The 18996-nt window shown below is 46.9% G+C and overlaps 1 protein-coding gene across 2 annotated transcripts in view; it reads left to right on the top strand.

The window, feature by feature from the left end:
• Positions 1-18996, top strand: part of LRRC74B (leucine rich repeat containing 74B) — a 412716-nt gene that overhangs the window by 1979 nt on the left and 391741 nt on the right. The window lies entirely within an intron of this gene.

The following is an 18996-nucleotide window of genomic DNA, read 5'->3' as shown; positions in this document are numbered from 1 at the left end:
GGATTTCTTTTAGGGCCCTTTAGGACCGTGTTCAATGCTCAACTTAAGGGCCAGCAATGGTTTTATAGAGCGCTCACCTGTAGTGTCAGTCAAGTTGTTTCAGGCATCCATTTGGACAAGTGAGACCTGCATTCAGTGCTCAATATGGGGTGAGAGAGGATTGGATTCAGGGCTCACGTCATGTCATTGCACAGCTGGGTTAAGGCTCCTCTTAGGGTCAGTCGCGGCTGTGTTCAGAGCTCCCCTAATGCCAGGCATTGGTAAAAGCTCATGCCAGAACCCCTGAGAACACAGTAGCTGCCTCTTAGATATTGCATTTGTAGATTCATTACATGTGAGCTTTCTTTCCCTAACAATTGAGTGCAATTAGCTGATAAAGGAACCTTTGTGGTCATCCGTTGATTAGTTCGACAATGGAGTTTAAAAGAAAAGTGGAGGTAACTAGTACATTGTACCCACAAATGTAAGAACAGGTGTCAGACTTTAAAAATATTTTACTGTATTCAGGGGTTAGTGCGAGCAAAATGAGCCCAGTGAGTTCTGTTTGAGTTGTAAAATGCAGCAGTATTTAGATTTAACTGGGCTCCACGAGTCTGTGGGCCCTGGCGCCACTGCACCTGCTGCACCATTCATGGGTACTCCTCTGATTATGTGTTAACCTAACTGGTTAAGTTGACTTGTGATGTGCAAAACAATAGTTGATATTGCTTCTAGTGCCATGACCCTGTTTTCGCTTCTGAGAGGAAATGAAGATCTGATTGTGTGCAACTGGGTGTTGAATTGTTATCGGAGCAACTGACAGAATGATTATCATGAAACCAGTAGAGTGTGACAACATTGTTATCACAGTATGTGTTTACAATATGATGAGCATGTAAAATGCATGTGTGTCCTGCACAAAGTGCTGGTACTGGCTACAACTGCAAAATATGTTATGGATGGTATGTTTGAATCATTATGAAGCAGCGGTTATTACCCAGGTGTGTTTCATTCCATTGTTTTGTGGCTTAAATTTACTAGTGCTGACATGGACTAGCCATGCGCAAATCAGTCATGGACCTGCCGAAAGGAGTCAATCCAGCCTCAGCTCATAGGCTGCATCTCCTCTGAGTTAATGTTAATGTTAATGTTATTTGGCATTTGTTAAGCGCTCGTACGCCCGGAGGCTTCATGGCGCTGTAGTAAGGAACAGGCGTGGCCATCGGTGGGTGAGGATAAAGCAGCTTAGTGATGCGCCTGGGTAAAGAGCCAGGTCTTCAGAGCGTGTCTGAAGCTGAGGATGTTATCACTAAGTTTCAGGTGAAGAGGGAAAGAGTTCCAGAGGACAGCGGCAAGATGGTCAAAGCAGCTGCCTCCGAGACGCTTTTTCTTGTAAGGAGGGATAGTCAAAAGGGCTTTATGAGCAGACCGGAGATTACGGGGGGGACTATATTTTTTAAATAGGTCTCTAATGAAAAAGGGCCCGATGTCGTGTAGAGATTTGAAAAGGATACAACCAGCTTTGAAGGCCACACGTTGCTCGACCGGGAGCCAATGCAGTTGTTTCAAGCCAGGTCTGACTGATTGCCTTCTAGAAATGTTCAAGAGGAGTCTGGCTGCCTGGTTTTGAACCAGCTGGAGGCGTTTAAGCTCTCCAGTTTGGAGCCCAAGGTATAGACTGTTGGAAAAGTCCAATCTGGACAAAACCAGGGAGATAATGATCTGAGTGAGGGCAGCTTGGGAAAAGAAGCGGGCGATTTTTTTTATTTTCTTCAGCTGAAAAAAGCTGGAGGAAACAACAGCTCCAACTTGTTTTTTCAGAGAGAGGTCCTCACTGATGAAAATGCCGAGGCTCTTGACCGAGGATGATTTGGATGGGGGGGCGCCCATGCATGTGGGCCAGAAGCTAGGGTTCCAGCTGAGGGCGCTCTGTCCCGGCAAGACCAGTTCGGTCTTGCCTGGATTAAGTTTGAGATGATTGCAGCTCATCCAACTCAAAATGTGGGACATGGTGTTTTGGAATTCTACCACAGAGTCCTTGGTGTTCAAAGGAAAGATGAGCTGCAAATCATCGGCGTAATTGAAAATGGTGACCTTAGCGTGCCTGAGGGAGTATAAAAGAGGGCGTAAATACAAATTAAAAAGCAGGGGAGACAGCGAAGAGCCCTGAGGTACTCCGCAGATGGTGGGAATGGTGGGAGCCGTAAAGGAGCCTAGTCTGACCGATTGAGTTCGGTGAGTGATAAATGAACGGATCCAGCTCAGTGCAGGGCCCCTGAGGCCTGCCTGTTCGACACGGTCGACCAATATGGTATAGTCGACCGTGTCGAAAGCAGCAGAGAGGTCTAAAAGCACCAGAGCCTGGTGGATCCCTTCATCCGCATTCCGCCTCAGGGTATTCTGCACCGAGAGGATGACCGCCTCCGTGGAGTGTCCATGAATTTCTGTTGCCGGACAGAATATCAAGGAAAGAAATATCGTGTAGACAGAATATCGTGTCAAAAAGATTGAGGACCAAAATATCGAGAAGTTAAGTAGGTGCAACAAGGTAAGTAAAGATTTACTATTCTTAACTCCACATTTACCTACCTTGAAGATATATATATATATATATATATATATATATATATATATATATATATATTATCTACTGGCGGTCGCCAGTAGATAGTTATAGTTAGGACCGTGTTTCCATAGGAAATCCGCAACATTCTATTTGGAATAACTTTGGCGCCGGTTGACGAATCCTCGCAAATTTTTCAAAATAGGTGGGGCGCTACGCTCCGCTCCTACCCTGAAAGTCTCAGGGGGATTCGGCAAGCGGGGGCTGAGAAAAAAGGGGGGTCCCAAAACGCGTTTTCCCCATGCATTTTCCCATAGGACCTTTAGTCCGAGCTACAGCCCGAACGGCTGAACAGAATTACTTGAAATTGGGCAGAGAGGTAGTCCTCAGGTCAGGGATGTGCCTTTTGCAGGTCTGGTGTAAATCTGTTCAGTAGGTCCTGAGAAAATAGCATTTAAATCAATATATATATCTGTAAGCGCGCAGGGTGTGTGCACGGTGAAAAACCAGAAATTTTTAAAAAAAATAAATACATAACTTAGCATTTAAAAAAACGTACAAATTCACTGAAAAAACCATAGGTTTCACACACGTTATAGTTAGGAATTAGCATTTAAAAAACCTTGCATATTCACTTAAAAAACCATAGGTTTCACACAAGTTATAGTTAGCAGTACATTTCACTCGTAAAAAACCAATGAAATTTCACGTTATAGTTAGATCAGGTAACTATAACTTGCGCGACCGCAATCCACAATGTGTCATTTCAGATGTCATCATTGATGTCATGAGTGATGTCACTGACCATGTCATGAGTGATGTAATATGTGACGTCATCAGCAGTTTATTGTGGGTGCGCAAGTTATAGTTACCTGATCTAACTATAACGTGAAATTTCATTGGTTTTTTACGAGTGAAATGTACAGCTAACTATAACTTGTGTGAAACCTATGGTTTTTTAAGTGAATATATATATATATATATATATATATATATACACATATATATATATTTTTTTTTTCCCAACAAAAATGCCCAAGGCTTTGAGATGGCACTCGACAGTGCTCAGCCAACCGGCATTATGATGCAGCCTGCCATTTTGCTTCAACTTGTTTACCTCTGCCAACGCGTTTCAATGCCATAAGCCTCTTCTTCCAGGGCTGCTTCAAAGACACACTGAGGCTCGTATTTGCATTATTTCCAGTTTTATTAGCATGCTCACCCCTAGTGGGCGTATGCTAAAAAGCAAAACAGATTAGTGCATGATGGACATAGAAGTCCCAAATGCGAGCGTCGATAAAGGCTTTTAGTAAGTTCAGTGTCTCTTCACATTAAAAGCAATTTTAAAGTCCTTTAGTAGGTGTCAGAGCAATTTTGCAGGCTTAATTTCACATATTGAGCAGGGTGCTTCACGGTCTAGAACAGTTCAAAACCGAAGCCTCTAACAGCTGGCGATGATTCTGCTTCCCCAGCTGAAGATGGTGCCATCCCCACGACAGGGCTGCCGTGCATATTTTTCCAACAAAAATGCCCAAGGCTTCGAGATGGCACTCTCTCTATATATATATATATATATATATAGTCAAGGTACATATATGTGGAGTTAAGGATAGCTTAAGCTTGCTTACCAGTAGAAATTTACCTTCATGATTTTCTTGTCCTCGATATTCTTAACACAATATGTTGTCCACCCAATATTTTTTCACCAATATTTTCTGCAAACACCATGAATTTTAGCCTCACTGGGCCTCATCACGGAAGTTGAGCTAGCAACCTCATGCCACAACAAGGTAATTGAATTTATAGACCTCTGGTCAAGAAGTGCTGCTGGGCTGTACATTTTGGGTCAGTCTTTAGATTTGTGGTCCCTACTGCCTGCTCCTAACTCAGGGGCCTAGTTTTGTTAAATGCACTGAATAATCATACAACTATATATTGAGCCTGTCTTGGATCTTAAATGCTAAGCATAGACTCCAAATGACATTGAATTGTATTATAGGTCTAGTCGTCTATGATGGTGGTTTATGCAGTTGCATAAACATAGCAGTATTATTGCAGAAAACGTCTGCCTTCACCTCTGAGGAATGAGGGTTTTGATTCATCAGCAGATATGTACTAGAAACCAGACAAGAACACTAGGGTTTAGTAATACCGCTTCTTTAAAATGTACATCTACTGTATTTAGATGAACAACGCCTTTAAAGATTATGAAGGAATGTTCAGTATATAACTGCACAAACAGTGATATAGAACAAGAAAGCTACATGCCATAATAATTAATAATAATCCATATTTGTAAAGCGTAAACATATCTTCCCTTAAGGTTTCATGGTGCCGAGGGCCGTCAGAGAGATTAGGTGAGCTATTGCCCAGATTTGCATGATGTTGAGCTGATCTGCCACCAGCGATCGAACTGTGAGCCCGTAGTGTATACACACTTTTGTGTTCTTGTGTTGAGGACGCGCGGTCTTCCCCGCGCCCCCTGCCTCAAAAGTATATTATTGTATTCCCTCGGGGGTTCCTAGGCGACGGTCCGGTTCCACGACACTTACTCTTGCTGTGGATACCTGACCAGATGCCTGGGAGCGTCGTGGGCTTGTTGCGAATAAATCCACTTATCAAACTATTCCTGTGTACAACTATTTGTCTTCTACATATTGGCAATGACCGGGACTTCAAGCCCACCGACCGTCTTGAAGGAAGTGACCCACTACGGGTCACCCTGGTTACTCATAACCACCTATATGCCTTCCCAATAAATAAAGAGTCGAACAGGAAGTAGAGAATGCAAACCAGATAGTTTATTCTAAAATGCTGCAGTGGAGCCCAATCTGATCAGTCTCCGTGAAGGATTGCCGAGGTGTCTGCCCTCCTTAGGCACGACAAAATCAGTTATACAATTCGAACACCTTCAGGGTCCCACCCAAACTGTAATTTTCCAGCTCAGGCTAGGATGAACAAAGAGGGCACACAATATGAACATTTTCACTGAGCAAGGAACACGATATCTTAGTCCCAAGGTCACTCAGCGTCTCTCTACCGTGGAAAGGTATGGGAACGAATGTATCTAACAGCAAAAGCATGTAGCAATGAACAATACATTGTACTAGTGCAGCAAAGCCTCAACCTTGAGCGCACAAGGTGGGGGCGCAGAGCAGCTTCTCTGCTGAAGCAAGCATCTCTGAGACAGACTCTCGATCTTAACAGTAAAACAAGATGGCGTCAATAAAGATGGCGCCATGCATGCTAACTTAAGCTGAAACAGGAGCTAGAGCATCGCAAGACGGGGCGGTGTCAACATGTACATCACGGAAATAACATTTCAAATCTAACAGACACTCCTTTTAGCATGCATGCTAAAAAGCTTTATTGGCGCCATCAGGTTAGGGTCTTTACAACTCTTCTAAGCTAAGGGTTAGCAGGGATAGGCACACATACAATCAGTATTTGAAAATCCCCTCGTCAATATTCAATAGATCCTGAATACCCTGCATCATCATTACTTTTTCTGCAGAACTTTGCCTCGTGGGTCTAGGACGTGGCTTGAGCATTGACACAAAACACGCGCAGCAGGTAGGTAAACAATGTACACAATAAACAACGTGGACATATCCGTAGAAAGGTATGATCACTGTTAATGACCTATACAACTTTACACAGGAGCACTAACAACTGTTAGTTGTTTTAGAAGAACCCTCACTCACCTGGCTAGTTGGTGGCATGCTTCATCATTGGGGTCCCAGCTGGATTTCCGAATGCAATATAGCTGTGCTTCAACGCCTGATTTACAGCGGAGCAGATTTTTTTGAATGAAGTGAAGTGCTATGTGAAATGTGATTCAATGTTAAAAATGTCTCTAAGAACTGCCCTTGCGAAAAGTTTAATGTGAGGGTCTTAGGACATACTTAAAAAGATATGCAGGATACAATAGAGGTTAATAATTGTGCCTCAATATCCCTTTAATGTGTTGGTCGACAAGTTTCGGCCTCCTACGGTATTCGTGAGGCTTTCTTCAGGACCAAGAAGTGTAGTGGCTAAAAAGTGGAACAGCCACTAGAAGTGAACATATCAGCACACATTCTAAAGTGCGCTGTGAGTGTAGTGGGTTTGTGTTACTTACGGACCCTTCAAGGTGAGTATTTCAACTCAATCTAGTGCGGACCTACTGATTCTGCCAAGAAAGGGGGGAGCTTCCTTTAGTCAAACATTCTTCAAAGATAGCTGCCCTCATTTCCAATCTAAGGAGCTTGGTCAGGATCTCGCTGGTGTCGGTGCTGGCGAGATCCTGACCAAGCTCCTTAGGTTGGAAATGAGGGCATCTATCCTTGAAGAACGTTTGACTACAGGAAGCTCCCCACTTTCTTGGCAGTATTCAACCATGGGAATGTTGTAATTTCGCCATACAGGGTCTAACAGCCTGCAAATTCCCCTTGCACTAATCTGCGCAGGCCCATGTGCCATAGTGACCACAGGGAGGACATACTCATACAGCAGCATTCATCGCTGCTTTCCGGACCTGTCCGTCAAACACCCATCCTCATACAAATTAGCCATGCTCTCCTGCCATATTGCCAACTCCTCAATTGTTGCCTCACTCTGGATCTCCTTCACATTCTCTAGAGTATCCTCAAACATCCCATTCTCGGGCACCCACCTAGCTGAACTCGCTACAAACATCCTCTTCATTTTGGTCCGAGCTGTCTCCTTCGCAGTCTGATCTGCAAACGCATTCCCCCTCCTAACATCATCTGTAATTGCCTTATGAGCGCTGCACTTTACTATTGCTAGTCTCTTAGGTAGTGTCAAGGCTGACAAGAGTCTGTGTATTAGGGGGCAATTTTGAATTTTCATTCCATGAGATGTCAGGAAACCTCTCTCCACCCAAAGCCGCCCAAAGTTGTGAGCCACCCCAAATGCATACTGGCTGTCAGTATATATATTGACAGCCAGTCCCTCATTAAACTTGCTGGCACGAAGAAGAGCCACTAGCTCTGCAGCTTGCGCTGATTGGTAGGGAACCAGTGACGTCTTGACTACAGTGCGTAGGGTGGTGCTAGCATAAGTTGCGGTTGTTGTGCCATCTGGTAACTTGAAACAAGAGCCATCGACATATAGCTCCCCTTGGGGTTCAGACAGGGGAACATCAGTCAGGTCTACCCGTCCCTTCGTTGCCTCCTCCGTGCAGTAAATGCAATCATGCACATTTGCCTCCTCACTTAGAGAAGGGAGTGGTAGTAACGTGGCTGTATTCAGAGTGGCACATCTTTTGATAGCAAGATGTGGTGCAAACAGGGTCAGCTCGTAGCCAGTCAGACGCGCACTGGTAAGGTGCTGTGTCTTTGTTCTGTTCAAAAGTATGTCTACAGCATGCAGGACCATGACTGCAAAAACAGTATCAAGGACGTGCCCTGCTGATTGTCAGATAGAAATGGCCACTGCCGCAGATGCTCTCAGACAGCTCGGAAGGGCTAGCGACGTTGTCAAGCAAAGCAGAGAAATTGGCACACTGCCTTTGCTTACCTCCAAAGGCCTGTATTAAGACAGAGAGCGCACAACTAGCCGTTTAGTGTACATACAGCACGAACGGCTTCCGGTAGTCTGGGGTACCAATCACAGGTGCATAGCAAAGAGCTATTTTTACCTGCTCAAAAGCATGCTGCCAAGCATGCATCCAGGGCAGGGGTCCATGCACATCTTTAGTGGTTAGTTGCAGCAGGGGCTTTGTTAGTAAAGCAAAGTTAGGGATCCAGTGACGACAATACGAAGCGATGCCTATAAACGCAAGCACATCTCGTTGCATTTTAGGGACGGGCATTTTAGTTATAGCAGCCACACCTTCAGGTGTTAGTCTCCTTCCCTCCTTCGACAGTAGGTAACCTAAATAGGTGACCTCCTGTCGACAATATTGAAATTTAGAAAGAGACACTTTATGTCTGTTTTGGGCCAAATGGTGCAATAATTCAACTGTACTCTGTTTGCATCACTCCTCCGTATTGGAGGCAATAAGGAGATCGTCCACATATTGGAGCAACACATTTCCAGAGGGAAGAGTGAGGGAGTTCAATTAGGCTTTCACGGCTTGGCTGTATATACTAGGACTTTCAGTATAGCCCTGAGGAGCTCAACAGAATCTAAAGTTCCTACCAGCCATGGAGAACCCAAAAAGATGCTTACTTTTAAGATCTATGGGTATGCTAAAGGAAGCATTCTTCAAGTCAATGACGGAGAAATGGGTAGCAGTAGGAGGAATCATGGTCAAGAGGGCAGTGATGTCAGGGACGACAGGGAACTAGGGATCGACTATCTTGTTCACGGCATGCAGGTCGATCACAAAACCGTAGACATCAGGATGGTCATCCGGGGAACCGGAGAGGGCTTTTTTCAAAATGGGAAGGATAGGGCTATTGCACACATTAGCATTCGTCTCCTCAACCACTCCAGAAGCAATCAAATCCTGTATAATCTGCAGCAGTGCCCGCTCCCCTGCTTGTGGTATCTTATATTGGGGAAAGCGAGGTAGAACAGCATTTTCTTTAACCTTAATGGTGACCAGAGGTATCTGTAACAGCCCTATGTCTGTATCAGACTTAGTCAATAATGTCATTGGCATCCCCTTAAATTCGGCAGGAAGAGTCTCGTCTTTGGACAGGAATTGCTTGGAATTCACCACATTGGGTCCGATCGTCATACAGACGCCATCTGGGGAACATGAGATAGTCGCATGCAACTTCTTCAACAAGTCCAAGCCCATTACATTTTCTCCACAATGTGATGGCAGCAAGAAGGGCGAGTCTACAGTGAAGGGACCAATGGTCTAGGCCAGAGGCTCGGAGATGAGGCTCACAACCGGTACGCTGGAAAAGCCTACCGAAACAGTATTTTGGCCAGACAGAGCTGCCCCGGGGACCAGTGAACGAGAAACAGAGCTCTTCATTGTGCCTGTCTCCACCAAGAATTTCTTCGCTGAGCCCTGCAGATCAGCAGTGACATATGGTCCCCACTGGTCAACAAGGATCTGGACTGATCCCCCACCCTGTCCCTGGCTGTCCTAGCTGTGGCTAAGTCCTGTCATGTCATCCAAATCATGATCATCATGGTAATATTGGTGCCTCCTTGGATCAGTGAAATAATTCTGCTCTGACCGCCCTAACTGTTCACTTCCTCCCTGGCTCCTGCCACGTACAACAGCTCTCCTTCCCCGTGATCCTCGCCCTCTCGGAGCCTCAGCCTTCTGTAACAGCACCGGACACTCGCTGCGCCAATGCCCCTCCTCCTTGCAATACGCGTACTGATTCGGTCCCACAGGCCTAGAGCTCCCGCTTGTGCGAGGCAACTGCCGAGCTGGACCAATACCTCTACCTCTATCACCGCCCGAGACACCTGCTGCATCAACACCTTTGTCTTCAAGTCTTTATTCTTCTTCTCCACCCTCTCCTTCTCTTCATTCTCTCTATGCTCATAATACTGAGCCATGCCCAAGATAACAGATGGGAGGAGGTAGTCCAAGTACTTTCCAAAGCCTGTAACCGGGACGCGATCTTGGGAAGCATGTTCGTAACAAACCTGTTAACAAACAATCGGATACCGCCCTCCATTGACAAGTCCTGCCCTCTAAAATTCAAGAACACCCCTTCGAACCTGGTGAAAAAATCACACACACTTTCATCCTTCTTCTGGCTACAGGCCGTCAACCTATTGCCATCCACTCGCCTTGGTGAGATCAAGGAATGCATATACATGATAATCCGGCCTGGCAATGCGGGTATCTCAGCTCTCGGTTTGTCACCAGGCTTCCTTTCCTGATCCCATGCTCCAATCTCCTTCCAAGTGCCACCCAACTCTATCACATGGTTCTGTGAGTGTACCTGGCACCAGATATCAACTGGCACCAGTAAACCAAAAAACATCTCAATGTTGGCCAGCATCATCACCGTCGAGGATGCAGCCTCCGTCAATTCTTTATAATAAGCGGTCGGGTTCTTCCGGTAGTTGGGCAATTGGGTCTTAAGGGACAAAACCTCACTCCTTTTCCAAGGAGTATAAACCCACTGTTCCTGAAAACGACCTTCCACCCACTGTCTAATGACCTCATTCTGTCCATTTCCCAACTCTGGTATCTCAGGGTGGTAGATGGGATGCACCTCTCTCATAGGGAACTGGGACACCGCAATCGGGCTCTTTTGGATCAATCTATCTCGGTAACCCACTAGTGTAGCGACATTACCAAAAAAATCATTAGGAGCCATACCAGTTGTATACACACTATCCCGGAAGTCGTTAATAATTTGAGGGGCAACACCATTAAAGCACTGTTCCCATAACCCAATCAAAGTGGCCGACATATGCTTAAGGGCATGCTGCTGCACAAATGGCTCATAGTCTTTCAATACACTCCACACATCATCCTGATCGGCCACCATCTTCTTTTCCGCATCACCCACATCAGATCGAATCAACACCCACTCCATCCCTTCTTTAGCAGCCTCTCGAGCTTCAACACTCTCTCCTCTCACTGGTGTCCTCACATACAGCAAGGGCGGGGGGTAGGAAAGTGGGAGGGGCACGCATTCTGGTGTAGCAGGAGCTGGGGACACCAATGCAGGCGTGGTAAATGTATGAAGAGGAGATAGGGCAGGGTTTGGGACGACAGGCACAGCAGATTGGTACACTGTTCTCGCTGTCTCGGCCACCGGAGCCGAGGAAGAAGTGTGGGATGCTCCATCTAAAACAGCCAGGTTAGAGACAGGGGTATCAGGGGCAGCAGCAGAAGGTGCAGGTATACTGTTGTACATACCCTTTGCGGGGCATATGGGGGAGGTGGCCAGATATCCAACAGATCCTCCACAAAAGGATCCCCCTCTTCACGTGCAACATAGGACTTATCACATTGCAGCCTAAATTTTCAATCAGCACATTCTATACCCTTCTCTATCTTCTCCCTCTCATATGCTACAGCCTTTTGCATTACTGTCTGCGTTGTCTTTCTCCGAGCCTCCTTCTCTGCCCTCAGCCGTCTCTGCTTAGCCTCCTTTTGCCATACCTGGAGATTGTCGATCATAGACTGTACACTCCTTTGTGCTAACAATTTATCCTGCAGGAAATTAAATTTTTGTTCGCCAAAAGTGCCTGTCAAAGGCCACTGCAACTTGGCGTTGTCCCTCGTAAACTTGTTCATAGCGTACTAAACATTATTGGGCCAAGGCCATGTTTAACATACATATCAAAATTTGGAGTTCCTTTCATAGGCACAGGTTGCTTCTCCTCCAATCGAGCATCAGCAGAGCAACAACGGCACCCAAAACAACACAACCTGCTAAAACAAGGCACCTTCAAAATTACAAAGGGTGGATTCACTGCTTACATCTGTTAAGCACACTCGGAACCCAACAACCGGTCACCAGACCGCACCTATTGCTCCAATTAGACTCCACCTCTTGAGTGTCAAACACTAATCAAATTACAGCTGTTTTTCTTTTCTTCCAAGAAAACCAAATTACCAAGGCACCATGTACCTCCAAGACGGTTTGCAGACCTGTCAAGCATACAAATCAATCAAAGCCAAATTATTCAAAATGGCGCCATGTTTACCAACAAACAAGACAAACTCACCTGGTGCACACAGGTCGAACAAAGTTATACTCCACTGCCAGCTCTTCCGGACCAAGCGGTTAGATCCAAGGGTTTCACCCTCTCAGGACCCACAGCCAGGGTGACTACTAGACAAGGAGCCGTCCGATCAGACAGGCAGGGCTGCTGCGAGTGCAAGGCTCTATCGTGCAGGGTACCCTGATCTGACCAGACGTAACCCCGTCCTCCTTACACCCGAATATGGGTGAGGATGGGACACACAATGGAGGAGTCCCTGCTCTGGCACCAAATGAAGGAAATGAACCGCTATGGGTCACCCGGGTTACTCACAACCACCTATATGCCTTCCCAATAAATGAAGAGTTGAATGGGCAGTAGAGAGTGCAAACCAGATACTTTAGTCTAATACGCTGCAGCGGAGCCCAATCTGATCAGTCTCTGCGGAGGACTGCCGAGGGGTCTGCCCTCCTTAGGCAGAACAGAATGAGTTATACAATTCAAACACCTTCAGGGTCCCGCCCAAACTGGAATTTTCCAGCTCCGTCCAGGATGAACAAAGAGGGCACACAATATGAACATTGTCACTGGGCAAGGAACACAATATCTTAATCCCAAGGCCACTCAGTGACTCTCTAACGTAGAAAGGTATGGTAACAAATGTATCTAACAGCAAAAGCATGTAGCAATGAACAATACATTTTACTAGTGCAGCGAAGCCTCAACCTTGAGCGCACAAGGTGGGGGCACAGAGCAGCTTCTCTGCCTAAGCAAGCATCTCTGAGACAGACTCTCAATCTTAACAGTAAAACAAGATGGCATCAATAAAGATGGCGCCATGCGTGCTAACTTAAGCTGAAACAGGAGCTAGAGCATCGCAAGAAGGGGCAGTGTCAACATGTACATCAACGGAAATAACATTTCAAATCTAACAGTCTTTACTTTCACTGCCTGTTCGGTGCAACTTCATACTTTAACAAGCATCAGCTTGAGCGGAGCGGAGCAGAGTGAGCCTAAGCCTTGCAATGAGCTGACTGGAGTCAGCACTTAGTCTCATTGTGAGTGTACCATCATTTTGCTGTGCCTCCTCCTCTTTAAGCCGTGCACTGCGCGAGTGTCTCTATAGAAGCTATTTCTATAGAGCATGGTATATGCAAGTGTGCAAAGTTTGTCATGCTAACTTAACAGGGCCTACAGATCTGCTGCATTTGGTATCACCACCGAACGCGGCTTCTACATTGCCCCATCTGATACCAAATCACCATCCCCTATGCTATTATCCCCAGCTCCTCTCCTTCTTCATCCGCCTCTGTGTCATACTTCGTGTCGGGTCTATGTTGCGCACGCCACTTGCTGTGGTGTCCACGATGCGCAAAACGGGACACCAAGGCAGTGCAGCATGTTGGGCAAACGTGGCACATTACACACAGGGTAATTAGTGCTGCTATTATAACTATGCCTACTTCCAGTATCCATGAGCCCCAGCCTGCGAGCCACACCATCACCTTTTCCCACATGCTCCCGGTGTGTATGCCGTGTGCCTCATCTCTAATGTCTATGATGTGGTGTATCGCATCATCAATATTGCGGCTGTTGTCAGGTATATATGAACAGCATTTTTGTTGGAGGACGTGGCAGACGCCACCCTCTTTTGCCAAAATGATGTCTAATGCAACTCTATTCTGCATCACTACGGCCCTCATGGCTGTGAGTTCTTCCGTAATGTTTCCCATTCCTACAGCCGTGCTTTCAGCTAAATCCTCAATCATGCGTGCTAGCTGATGTATTCTCTCAGTGGTGTAGATAAGCCCTGCAGGGGGAACCAGTGCCCCTACAACTGTCATTACGTGGTCCAACCATTCTGGTGTTCTTCTGACCCTCTTGGGCCATGCACCTTGGAGTGCGATCTGGCCTATGTCGGAGAAATGGGTCATCTTTGGTATGATGGAGGCAAGATAGCAGCTACCGTACCATCCTGGTGGTAGGTAGAAGTAAGCCCACTGGCCACACACGAAGAACAACCCTTTGTACCCCACTAAACCTGGTGATAAACCCTCTTTCTTATTCCTTATTCTTGACAGCCGTGTTGTGTGCGTGCAGTTACTCCTGCCCACAAATATTTGTCCCGCCGCCTCCTCTTCTGTGCCCATTGCTTCTATTCCCTTAATTTTGTTTATCCTGTCTTCGCAATCTAGCAGACCCTTGCTCCCTTGTGCCATTTCTACTATCGTGCATCCGAATGCGATGCAGTCTTTCCATGCATCTTTCTGCAGTAGTGTTTGTATTGTGCAGCTCTTTCCCTCCGGGGGCAATTTGGGTCGTCTTGTTATCTGCATTACTTTGTTATTTAGAATACATGAAGGGGCATGTCGTAGCTGTTCTATCTGGAACCGTGGTACCTTCATTTTTCCCTCCTTCATGACCCCCAGGTTGTTCCACCCTATCCTTCTCTTCCACCCTTCCGTTTTTTCAACCTCCTCTATTGTTGCTAACATTTCTGTGTCCCTTGTGGTGTGTGTTATCTTCGTGCAGGGCCCTTTCTTTCCCTCGGGTGCTTTCCTACCCTGCTTTGTTGTCATTCTGCTATCTGGGGGTGGGGCAACTGACACTGACATATTGTGTTGTTTGAGGAGCAGATCTCTCATTAAAATACACCCCACATACTTTGAAACTGGTAACACATTGTAGCTCATCCCGCTTTCTGTGTTGGTTGGTAAGTGCGTACAGACGTAACATCCTGATATATTCATTATGTGTACGTACATTTTCACCATTTCCACATATTGGTTTCCATTGTACTCATCCCACAGTACCCCGTCCCCTTCATCTTTATTGCCACCCTTGCCGAGAATCATGTCATTTTTAAACTCAAATAGTTCGACATCCTTAGTCACATTGTTGCCCCCCTCCTCTCCTTGCCTGCCGTTAAGGAACGGTATTTCAAGTTCATCTGCAAATGTTATTATTAATGCAGTCACTATTATTGCAGGTACTGGTGTTAATACCGCTACTAGCACTGAAGGCCATATCCTTTCGTTTTTCTTTCTTTTCTGCATTGCTGCTCTGTCTCCCATCAGTTCAGATACAGTCTTTGGTGATGCTCAATCCGATGTTTCTTATTTCCTCAATTATGCAGTCCAAGATATCAAGGCGTGTGTTGGCAATGTCTTGCGTTGTGGCTTGTAGCCCAAAGGTGGGGAATGAAATGTCCTGCAGAATCAGATCCCTCAGCCCACTCAACAGGGGAGGGTTTGGCACAGTTAGTTCTAGCACACCAACGCCTAGTCCAGGACACAACAACCCGATGTGAATTGTTAATCGTGACTCTTCAACTCCTACTTGTACAGACCGAAGCCGTCCCGACCTGTTTGTTGTCATTGATCGCGGCTTGCGTCTGTTGTAGGCCTCTGCATACAGTTCAGTTCTGGAGCACCACCTTCAATTCTAACTAGCGGGCGCTGCACCTCCTAAGTTTTCATTGGTGCAGACACCAGTCAACCATTAGAAGAAAACGTTGATGCCTTGATGTGGTACTGTCAGAGGTTACTAGCACATGACAGTAGGCACTCCCTTGAAATGCAGCTTCTTTCTGGTGTCTTCTGTTGTCCGTCGGAGGCCTGGCCTGCCCCGAGCAGGTGTCTGCCTCTTATCTTCCGTTGTCTTTGTCTTGCGTCGTTGATCGGAGGTTGTACCTGCGAGGTGCCTCAGATGCCGCAGATGGTGCGGGCGGCGCTTGCTTCTCGTTGTCTGGTCCGTCCGCCTTCTTGGTGTGGGAGCTGTGGATCCAAGACGTCAGGCCTTTGCACTTCACTGCTGTTGCTGTGCTGAGGATGACCTGGTGTGGGCCTTTCCACCTTGGCTGGAGGCAGTGCCGTCGGGTGTGGGCCTTTATCCAGATCCAGTCGCCAGGCTGCAGGTCATGCGGCGGTGGTTCTATTGCCTCTGGAAGAGCCTGCAGTACCTGACGGTGAAGATAACGTAAAGTCTCAGTTAGTTTCTTGCAATAACATAAAAGTAAATCATCTGTGACTGCTAGTGGGGCTGTTGACATATGGCCTGCAATGTTCATGGGACGGCCAAACAGTATCTCATGGGGGCTGAGCTTCGTTACTCTATCTGGTGTGTTTCTCATTGCCAGCAGAGCTAGTGGTAGTGCATCTACCCATGAAAGTTCAGTTGATGCACATATTTTCCCAATTTTATTTTTCAACACCCCATTCTTCCTTTCCACTGCGCCCGCAGCAGGGGGGTGATAGGCGCAGTGTAATTTTTGTTTTACCCCAAGTCCTTTCATATTCCCCCTATGACATGGGAGATGAATGCTGGCCCATTGTCGGAGCTCAAAAGGGCAGGTATTCCAAAGCGTGGGATTAGTTCTTGGAGGAGGCATTTAGCAACCGTATGTGCATCACAGTTCTTTGTCGGGTATGCTTCTGTCCATTTACTGAACATGCATACGATCACTAACACGTATTTGTACTTGTGGGTGGGGGGCATTTCAATGAAGTCCATTTGGAGGCTTTCAAATGGTCCGTGGGGAGGGGGGAAATGACCAGGTGCAGTTTGCGTGCCCTTCCCAGTATTGTACTGTGCGCAAACAGTGCACTGTCTGCAAAGTCTCTCTGCTGTCTGGCGGAATTTGCAGTTGTACCAGCATTGGGCAAATAGTCTGATCATGCCGTCCCTGCCAATGTGTGTGGGACCGTGAAAGAGACGTGCCATGGAGGGGAGCATTGATGAAGGTAGGCATATTTTTCCATTGGGCCCTGTCCACAGTCCCTCCCTGTTTTGCACACACCCACCCTTCTCCCACTCATCTTTTTCGTCTTTCTCTACTCTGCTCTGAATATGTATGGGGTCAAAATGTAAAGTATCATTTGTGGCCCCTGTGTTGTTGCTTGGGCTTGTCATTTGTAGCATAGCTAGTTGACAGCCGGTCAGTGCTATTCTTCGTGCTTCCCCATCAATGAATGCGTTCCCCTTCGACACATAGTCTTTTGCTGAAGTATGTGCTGCGCATTTTATGACAGCCACCTTTGAAGGTAGTAGCAGGGCATGGAGGAGGTCGCTTATCAATTGTGCGTGTTGTATTTGCTGGCCTGCTGATGTGAGGAATCCCCTCATTGACCAGAGCTGGCCAAAGTCATGGACCACCCCGAAGGCATATTGGCTGTCGGTGTATATGTTTGCTCTTGTTCCCTTGGCCAATGTGCATGCCCTCGTGAGTGCCACGAGTTCGGCTGCCTGTGCGCTTTTAGCTTTTACTAGTCTACCACCCTCCAGCAGTTTATGGGCTGTGCCTACGGCATAGGAGGCCTGCAATATTCCCTGACCGTCCCTAAGACATGACCCATCTACAAACAGGTCTCTTTGTGCATCGGGAAGTGGCGTGTCCCGTAGGTCTGGGCGTACCTTGGTATGTCTATCAATTGCTAAGGTGCAATCATGAAAGGCATCATCTGATTGTAGGTCGTCCAGCTCATGCTCTGTTGGCAGAAGGCATGCTGGATTCAAAGTGGTACATCTCCTGATCATTATGTGTGGTGCTAATAGAATTAGTTCATACCTAGTGAGACGTGCATTTGTTAGGTGCTGGGTCTTTGTGGATGTCAGTAGTGTGTCTACTGCATGGGGAACGTGCAACATCATGGTCTGTGCCAGCACTATGTTCTCTGACTGTTCTACTGCTAGTGCTGCTGCCGCCACCGCTCGGAGGCAAGGCGGGAGGGCAGAAGCCACGGGGTCTAATGTGGCTGAGTAGTATGCCACTGGGCGGTAGTAAGATCCATGCTTCTGACTCAGTACCCCCAGTGAGCATCCTCCCTTTTCGTGACAGAACAGGTGGAAATCTTTGCTGTAGTCTGGGAGCCCTAACGCTGGTGCCCCACTCAGTTCGCTCTTTAGCTTGTTAAATGCTGTCTCACAATCCGGGGGCCAAGGTACTGTGTCTGGGACCTCTTTGTGTGTCAGTGCTTGCAATGGTTTCGCGATGAGGGAGAAATTTGGGATCCAGTGGCGGCAATATCCTGCCACTCCCAAAAATGCCCTAACATCCTTTTGTGTACGTGGTCGGGGAAAATGAGTAATAGCTGAGATCCTGTCCGGTAATAGTTTCCTTGTCCCTTCCGATAGTTCATGGCCTAGATACTTCACAGCGGTGAGGCAGAACTGTAATTTCTTCGGGGAAACCTTGTATCCTTTCATCGCTAGATGGCGTAGGACAGCGATGGTGTCCTGTATGCAAGCCTCTCTTGAAGGGGAAGCCAGTAGCAAGTCATCTATGTACTGGACAAGAGTTGAGCCGCCTCCTAGCACTAGGGTGTCTAGATCTGTCTTCAGGGCATTTGTGAAGATGGAGGGGGATTCTGTAAAACCTTGTGGAAGACGAGACCATGTGTATCGTTTTGACCTATAACAGAACGAGAAATATGGCTGGCTGTTAGGGTGCAGTGGAATGGTGAAGAAGGCTGAACTCAAATCCAGTACTGTGAAGTGTGTTGCTGTCACTGGGATATTAGACAATATCGTTGCTGGGTTTGGAACCACTGGGAAAGAGGGAACCACTATCTTGTTCAATTCTCTCAAATCTTGTGTAAAACGGTATACAGGGGCTCCACCTGGGCCCTTGGATGCTTTCTTTACAGGGAGTATGGGCGTGTTGCACGGGCTAGAGCGTATTTCTCTAATTATTCCCTGCCTTAGGAGGTCCTTGATCACTGGTGCTATGCCCTCCTCCCCTTCCTTTGATATTTTGTACTGTGGTACTCTCGGGAGGGGTGCTCCAGGCTTCAAGGTGACCTGCACTGGGGGGTAATTCAGCACTTGCCCCACATCATTTGCGCTGGTGGCCCAAACCTGGGGTGGCACAC

The sequence above is a fragment of the Triturus cristatus genome, chromosome 11 (assembly GCF_964204655.1).
Source record: "Triturus cristatus chromosome 11, aTriCri1.1, whole genome shotgun sequence".
NCBI lineage: Eukaryota > Metazoa > Chordata > Amphibia > Caudata > Salamandridae > Triturus > Triturus cristatus.
Note: the sequence above shows the minus strand (reverse complement) of the source record. Positions and strands in the feature narration are given on the sequence as shown.